Source organism: Octopus bimaculoides, chromosome 6 (genome assembly GCF_046866305.1).
Source record: "Octopus bimaculoides isolate indiv1 chromosome 6, ASM4686630v1, whole genome shotgun sequence".
Classification (NCBI taxonomy): domain Eukaryota; kingdom Metazoa; phylum Mollusca; class Cephalopoda; order Octopoda; family Octopodidae; genus Octopus; species Octopus bimaculoides.
The window spans coordinates 31,787,251-31,796,375 of record NC_142933.1 but is presented as its reverse complement, the minus strand read 5'-3'; the positions used below and the strand labels follow the sequence as shown (position 1 = coordinate 31,796,375).

The 9,125-nt window shown below is 34.7% G+C and overlaps 1 long non-coding RNA gene across 1 annotated transcript; it reads right to left on the bottom strand.

Moving 5' to 3' along the window:
• Window positions 1–684: 684 nt before the first annotated feature.
• On the bottom strand, window positions 685–7,267 carry LOC106870774 (uncharacterized). The gene is made up of 3 exons (XR_001409569.2): window positions 5,969–7,267; window positions 1,949–2,029; window positions 685–957 (listed from the first exon to the last, which is right to left on the bottom strand). It is a non-coding gene; the product is annotated as an uncharacterized LOC106870774 (long non-coding RNA).
• Between the last annotated feature and the right edge of the window lie 1,858 nt (window positions 7,268–9,125).

Genomic DNA, 9,125 nt, shown 5'->3' with positions numbered 1-9,125 from the left:
TTAAATCATTATCATCGACAGCAACCATGGATGTTACAATAACAACTAGAAACATAATGAATATTTCTACAACAGTAACAATAACACCAATAACCGAGTTAATCACACACTAACATCTGTCCTAAAGTAATGACTATTATTTGCATAAATCAACCAATAAAGATGGCGTTTGAAGTTGCTTAACACTTCCTGTACGGTAATATTTCCTTTTGTGTTATTTTTTTGTAGGTCCACTAGTTTTGTGATGGGTTTCATTGCTGTATTACTATTAAAAACGTTTTTGTAATTTGTCGTTGTAATGAAGCTCCCTACATCATACTTTTGTTATTAAAAGTAATTATTATTATTGCTATTGTTGGTGGTGTTTGCTCTGAACGGTCACGTTTCATAGATCTCTGCTTAAAAGATATTTTCTTCAGTAATTACTTGATGGGAAAATATTTTGTTTAGTTCTTTCTAACAGCAAAGGCTTTCAGAATATTTATAACTCACGCCATTACCCGGGGTAACAAAACTGGTTCGTTCTCAGACGTTTTATTGTGTATATATATTTCTGCAAACATACGTTTTACTTTGTTTATTAGCGGTGCAATATAGCTGCTTCTGATGTAGCGATAGAAGTTGTTAGTCACAAGTGTGGTACCAGATTGTACACACAGTTATAATTTCACAAATACAAAAGAATTTTTGGGAAAACTCAAATTTTAATCACAATAACGAAAGCCTTGACTGCAACAACGGCACAACCCAAATTTTGCTAGAAGGTTCAAAAGGAAATATAGACATTGTCTATTTCCAGGCATGCGTAGAAGCAAGAAGGAATCTATCATAAGTACTGAGTCTTTAATTTCTCAAGGAATTCATCCAAAAATGAACGAAAGCTGGCAATGGTCGACTGTTTTTCCAAATAACGGAGATAGCTTCTTTATGCTATCAAGGGAAGTGTTCTCAGAAAACCTAAGTAATGTACGATAGAATGTGAGTTGCATCGACCGGGTCAGAGAATATGGATTCGTGTATCGAGTCTCAATTCAAAAGCTTACGTTTCCATAAGCGCTTTTCAAGCCTCTGGATAGTGCTAGTTCCCAAAACGGACTACAGTAATATTTCCAGCTAATGTAATTGTTAATTAACATGTTAATCAAAACTGCAAAGACATTTGTCGATTTTAGATGAGGAGCAAGTCGACAATATACACACACACACACGCACACGCACACACACACACACACATACACACACACAAACACACACATACACACACACACACACACACACAAAAACACACATACATATATATATATATATATATATATATATATATATATATATATATATATATATATATATATGTATATATATATGGGGAGGGGTCGTGCTCGGGCCCGATTTTTTGTCGAACGAATCCTCGCTAGTATTTTTAAAAATTTTTTTCTAGCCAAGTCATTATTCTATTGGCATCTTTTGCTGAATCATTAAGCTCCGGAGATATAAGCAACCCAACTCCGGTTGGTTGAGTGGTAAAAAGTTTGCTTCCCAAGTTCCGTGCCACTGGGTCACAGCTTCGGCAAGTTCTTCTCGTATAGCCTAGGGCTGACCAATGCCTTCTGAGTTGATTTCGTTGATGGAAACTGAAAGACGCCCGTCATGCATATATGTACATGTACATATGTTTATATATATATATATATATATATATATATATATATATATATATATATATATATATATATATATATATATGTGTGTGTGTGTGTGTGTGTGTGTGTGTGTGTGTGTGTGTGTGTGTGTGTGTGTGTGTGTGCATGTATGCATGTGTGTTTGTAAGTGTGTGTGTGTGTGACTTTGTATCTGTGTTTGTCCCACGCCACTGCTTGACAACTGGTGTTGGTGTGTTTCTGTTTCCGTAACATAGCGGTTCGGTAAAAGGGTATGATAGAATACGTACCGTGCATTAAAGTTAAATGGTACTGGGATCGATTCGTTGACCTAACATCCTTCATGCCCTAGCATGGCCGCAGTCTAATAACTGAAATAAAGCAAAGGTACATTATATATATATATAGAGAGAGGAGAAACTGTACAAAGTGTATAAATCGATGTTGAGTAAAGCACCGGGGCACCGTTTCTATTACCAGTATGCATTTCTTTATGTATGCATGTCTACACATGTTTGAGGGGCTTCTTTCAGTTTCCGTCCAGCAAATGCACACGCAAAGCTAAACATTTCCCCAAGGTTCCATGAAGCAGAACCAACCTCGATCCGTGTGGCCGCGAAGCAAAACTGACAAACACACCCGAGGATCCATCCATCCATCCATCCATCCATCCATCGATACTTACATACGTATCGTCTTGAGCTACTCTCTTTTGTGAAACAATTTCGTTAACGTAAGTCGTCTGACAGTTTATCGTATACATGTACGTGCGTGCGTCCGTGTGTGTGTGTGTGTGTGTGTGCGTGTGTGTGTGTGTGTGCGTGTGTGTGTGTGTGCATGTGTGTGTGTGTGTGTGCATGTGTGTGTGTGTGTGTGCGCGCTCTTGTGTTTGCATCCATCTCCTCTCAACAGGTGTTGCTTTGTTTACGTTTCTGTAATTTACTTTTGGAAAACTGAGTATTGGGGTCAATTTTTTAGACTAAATCCCTATTGACGATGTCGCAGACGAAACACGTAAAGTGATACACACACATACACTGGTGTTTTGGGGCGATTACAGTCCTTCTCAGCATATATGTATACAATTATGTGCTTTAATATGTACTATGTCCTTCAATATGTACTAAATTATGTACTTTACAATTATGTACTTTAACTACACCATTAGTGCATTTTAGCTCTTATTTCTGGCAATTTAGTTGGTATAAAAGGCTAGTCATATTTGCTGACAATTATAGTTTTTTCTAAGGGTAATATATTGCATACGGCTGTCTCTCTCTCTCTCTCTCTCTCTCTCTCTCTCTCAGACTCTCTCTCTCTCAGACTCTCTCTCTCTCTCACTCTCACTCTCTCTCTCTCTCTCTATATATATATATATATATAAATATATATATATATATATATATATATATATATATATATATATATATATATATATATATATATATATATATATATATGCGCGAGTGTGAGCGTTTGTGCGAGTGTATATATATATATATATATATATATATATATACACACACGCTTATATATACATACATATGTATACGTGAGTGTATATATATATATATATATATGTATATATATATTTATATATATATGTATATAAATATATCTATACATGTATCACCTGCCCTTTTTTCCTCATATATTATGAAACTATGCATTTATATTCGTGTCTCTAAATACTCATGTTCTGACATATACACACACTCAAATATACATACATGCATACACACGTGTGTGAATATATATGTGTGTGTAAGTGTGTGTGTGCGTGTACGTACTTGTGCTTTTGTTCACATGTAGGCAAAACACGCTTAAACACACATATCTTTCACATATCTTTCAAACACGCACACATCCACATGCACACACGTACACACAAAAACGCAAACATAGACGCCACACACCACATAAACTCACACGGATTTACACGCATGCACAGGTACAGTATACATACACACATTCATACGTGCTTCGTTCTACTTGGCTGCTAGCAATTCATAACATAACCGTCAATATTTCCCTCCTTAAATGCCATGGTAGTCATCATAAGGTCGTTATGTATTTGATTAAACAGGAATAATTCCGGGATGAAATACATTTTTTATTGTGTCTCCCGCTGACACTACAGTTTACTGTTCGCCTGTTCGCGCTAATATCTTTTTGTCATGTCCTGACCCGCTATCATTTCCTTATAAGGGCACACGCTTATATCGCATTTAACCTTCTTAATAGATTCCTCTTCTTAGCGTCCAGATTCGATTCTGCTTTCGCTCTTTATAATCTTATATATTTTATATATGTCCATAATATTTCTCTCTTTCTTTTATTTATTTCTTTTCTTATGCCCCCATTCATTTTCCTTTTGTCCGGATATTGTTTTAATACTGTCTTCATGTTTGTCCTTCCTTCCCTCGTTGGTGCCATTTTTTCTCTCTTTTTTTCTCGTTTCTTTTCCTTTGTTTCTTTTATTATAGTTTCTTTTTTCGTGAGTTTTTGTTTTTCTTCTTCCATTCTGATTTCCTCTTATGATTTTTTTATTATATGCACACACATACAAACACAAAGCATCCGCATATGCTTGTGTATATGTGATTCAATATACGTTTGTGTCCACATATATATGTATATGTGTAAATATATATATATATATATATATATATATATATATATATATATATATATATATATATATATGTGTGTGTGTGTGTGTGGGTGTATATATATATATATATATATATATATATATATATATATATATATATATATATATACACATATATACTCATATATATACATATATACATATATATATATACATGTGTGTATAAATGCATATATAATATACAATATATATATATATATAATATATATATGATTATAGTATATTTATATATGTATTCACCTATAGTTATATATATATACATACATCCACAGAAATGGACACAGACAGGCACACACGGGCAGGCAGATAGACACACACACACACACACACACACACACACACACACACACACATATACATACAAACATTCTGTATTGTTCATGTCATCGTGTTTATTTCTTGCTTTGTTTTCATTCTTTTGACATTTTTTTTTACGCATTTTTTGTTGTAGTTTCTTTTATTATGTAGATGTTATTTACAGTATATAGATTTTCTTCTTTTATGTTCATGTTTTTTCTATCTTTGATACGCCCTACAATTCACCGCTTACACATTTTATAGACATTTATACATAAACGTATTATCCTGCATGTATATATATCTTGGTGTGTGTGTGTGTGTGAGTGCCTGTGTGCGTCTGTCTAAGTGTGAGTGTCTATGAGTGTGCATGCGTACGTGCTTCTCTACCAATACATGTAAAGGTGTCAAAATGGCAATCTTCAAGCAGTATTTGTATCAAAATAGTTAAAGGTTTTGCAGATATACGCGAAAGATACAAAGGGAGACAGTGAGAGTGCGTATGTATGAGTATATATATATATATATATATATATATATATATATATATATATATATATATATATATATATATATATATATGTATGTATGTATGTATGTATATATATATATATATATATATATATATATATATATATATGTATATATGTGTGTGTGTGTGTGTGTGTGTGTGTGCATATACACACATATATATACATACACACATATATAAATATTTTACATGCGTCCGTGCATACATACTTACACATATACGTACATATTATTCATATACTTATATAAGCATATGTATATATATATATACACAATATACCCATGTGCTTATAGGCATACTTATAAATATATAGGAATCTATTATATAGTAGGAACCTCGCAAAACATATTCATGAGCGTACAAATAATATATATATATATATATATATATATGTTTGTGTGTCTGTGTGCCTGTGCCTGTGTGTGTGTGTATCTGTGTGTGTGTGTGTGTGTGTCTGTGTGTGTGTGTGTGTGTAGCGAGAAAAAGGGAGTAAGAGATAGATAGATAGATAGATAGATAGATACAGATATAGATATAGATATAGATAGATATAGATATAGATATAGTTATAGATATAGATATAGATATAGATATAGATAGATATAATACGCATGTGTATGTCCATACCTATAGAAACACACACAAACTCAAATATATTCACAAATATATTCACGCTCGTATATGCTCGTGTGTGTATATGAGTTTGTAACTATTTTATGTGGAGGGAAATGTGTGTGTGTGTGTGTGTATTCATATGTTTTTAATTAAATGTTTCAATTACAAGTTATTTGTTTTGAGTGTACTAACATATTATACTGCTCTATTTAAAATCTATATCTTCTGGATACATTTTCGTAGCTCATTCTCTTTTCAATGTCTCCGAAATACCTTCTTTGGTGAATTTCTTCAAAGCACGATTCTCGATTTGAAGAGAACTCACTTAATTTCAATGAATGGATATAAAGAAATTATGAATATGTTAATACAAAGTTATGACACATTTTTTCCGGCTCCTCCTTCACTTATTGAGAAAATGTTGACAGAAAAAATAGTTTGCAACATAATGCTTCTCTGTTTTAGTATCAAATAGTAACTATGTAACACCAGTTAATTATTTTGTCCATTGTATTTTAAGGATAACTCTCTCGTACAACTGAGCAGTGGTTAGGAACATGTAAACGGCTTTCGATAATGGTCTTCGGAGCCTGTATTGTATTGAGTGGAATTAGATAGCCTTTTGGCCCTCATATACTTCACTCAGCAAAATATCGAATAAATAGCAGGTGTTATAGGAGAAGTCGACAAGAGTACTTGGAGGACACTAATTTTCAGCAGATTGTACCGGAGCAACGTGGATACAATGCGTTGTTAGTGACACAACGTGCCACTCGGACGAAGAATCGAACCCATGATCTTATGGTCTTAGATCAACACCCTCTACGCTTGGTAAAGCGCCACAAAACTTCAGTATGTCTATGCTGATTACTCTGCTCTTTAGATATATTCAGTATATTATGTACATCAAACTGCGAGCTGGCCAAATCCTTAGTACGCCGGGCAAAAACGTAACGGCATTTCGTCCCTCTTTTACGTTCTGAGTTCAAATTCTGCCGAAGTCATCTTTAACTTTCATCTTTTTAGGACCGATAGAATAAGCCTCGGCTGAGTACAGGGTCGATGTATTCGTCTTACCCCTCCCTCGAAATTGCCGGCCTGATGTCAAAATTTCAAACCAATATATTTGGTACACCATTATATAATGTTCTTTTCATTTACATGTTACCATTCTAGTATCTTGTATGCTATTTGGAATTGTTTTTGTCTAAAATACGATAGTTCAAAATTCTTCTCTTTGCAACCTCATTTTTCAATGTACATCTCTAAAATATTGGTCTACATAACTACTGAAATATTAACACAAAATATACCTTTTACCATTGTACTAGTCCCTCTGCCAAATTAAAACGCATATATATGAGTCACTATTTTCTTTGAAGGGTTAATAAGCTTTCAGATTTGTAGAATGTTAATGAAAATTGATTTCAAACATTTCTAATTCAATAGCAAAAGACATCATTTCTCATCTCGGCATAAACTATGACACAATATTTCATCATTATGACAGGAACTATTACGTCATATGTATTAAATTATGTTTGCAGATGTTCACGAATTTTTATCAAACCATCAATATTTTATATTTCCCCTGATTTAGTAAATTGATTGGAAACAGGAAAGGTTCTACGTTGTAGTATACCCTGCTACACAGAGCAATCACACTCTCCTGTAACAACACGAAATGAATTTTAAATTGCATGATACACGAGAATCTGGTCCCTAGGAACGTTGTATCACAATAAATGGTTGAATAGCCACGACTGAAATGCCGTTTAACATTGGCTTGCTTGTTCAGGATGGGACCGGTACAAATTAACCGACATCATAATAGTATCTCAACTGTAGGCGTCTTAACATGATATGTTGTTTCACCGTACCTTACACAAACTGACATTTTTGTTTAGAGTATAATATTTTCATTCATTTCTAAAAACGCATATGCACGTCTCATACACATTCATAAGCACATCTATGCACACACACATTTACACACTATATCTCATGTACTCTGAATGCACGAACTGCATAAACGTGGTAATGATATTCAAAAAAATATCCACATTTAGCCTGTATAATAAATAAAGTGAAAAGGAGGTAACACGCGAAAAAGTTCTTTTTTAAAGGGGATGTAGATAAGTGGTAACTAAGTACAACAGTGTGTGTTCAGATATTGTGTGTATGAGTAGGTATGTATGTACTGCCCTGTAATTGTGTCATTAAAACATAATGTCGTGTATGTGATGGATGTATAAAGAGACTATGGTTCGTGTGAGTTTCGAAGGAATTTAATTTTTTTCTGGAAAAGTGTAGCTGTTTCTTTATCAGCCAAGTACCATATCGTGTACTTTTAAAGAATTTATGTGCAACTTTTGCATTATCAGATCAAACTGACGTAAAATACGAAAACTATCGATATATGTGTATCTATATGAGTATATACGTATGCAGTGTTCTATAATCATGTCATAGGTTGTTGTTGTTTTTGTTGTTGGCACTCCGTCGCTTACGACGTCGAGGGTTCCACTTGATCCGATCAACGGAGCAGCCTGCTCGTGAAATTAACGTGCAAGTGACTGAGCACTCCACAGACACGTGTACCCTTAACATAGTTCTCGGAGATATTCAGCGTGACACAGTGTGACAAGGCTGACCCTTTGAATTACAGGCACAACAGAAACAGGAAGTAAGAGTGAGAGAAAGTTGTGGTGAGAGAGTACAGCAGGGTTCGCCACCATCCCTTGCCGGAGCCTCGTGGAGCTTTAAGTGTTTTCGCTCAATAAACACTCACAACGCCCGGTCTGGGAATCGAAACCGCGATCCTATGACCGCGAGTCCACTGCCCTAACTACTGGGCCATTGCGCCTCCTCTCCATGTCATAGGTATGCAGTGTTCTATGACCAAAAGAGATACGACAGTGTCCTATCGCTTTTGAGTATTACTAGACATGGGTAATCAATAGACTAGCTGTGGGTAATAATAGCTGCATCTCCGCGAGATTTATTTGGCGCGAGTTGCTGCTAGTTAGCCAAGCAGAGCAAAACCCAAAAGCGTAGATGAGCTCAGTACAGCATCAGCGCCTATGTGACAACAGTATACAAGGACATAGAAATATCTGATATAGTGAAAGGGTGCATTGCAAGCCCACCTTGGGGTTAATGGAATCGACGTAATTGTGAGGATATATGTATGTGCAGAAATTTCTGCAGGAACTACTGTAATTTTTCTGACATGATGAAATAATGCAGGGTTATATTCCAAAGAGACAATTTCATTTTGCTGCTGTTTTCACTTATAGTGAATTCTTGGCTCACTTTTGCCACGGTCTTCTGATTTGCGTGTAACTGG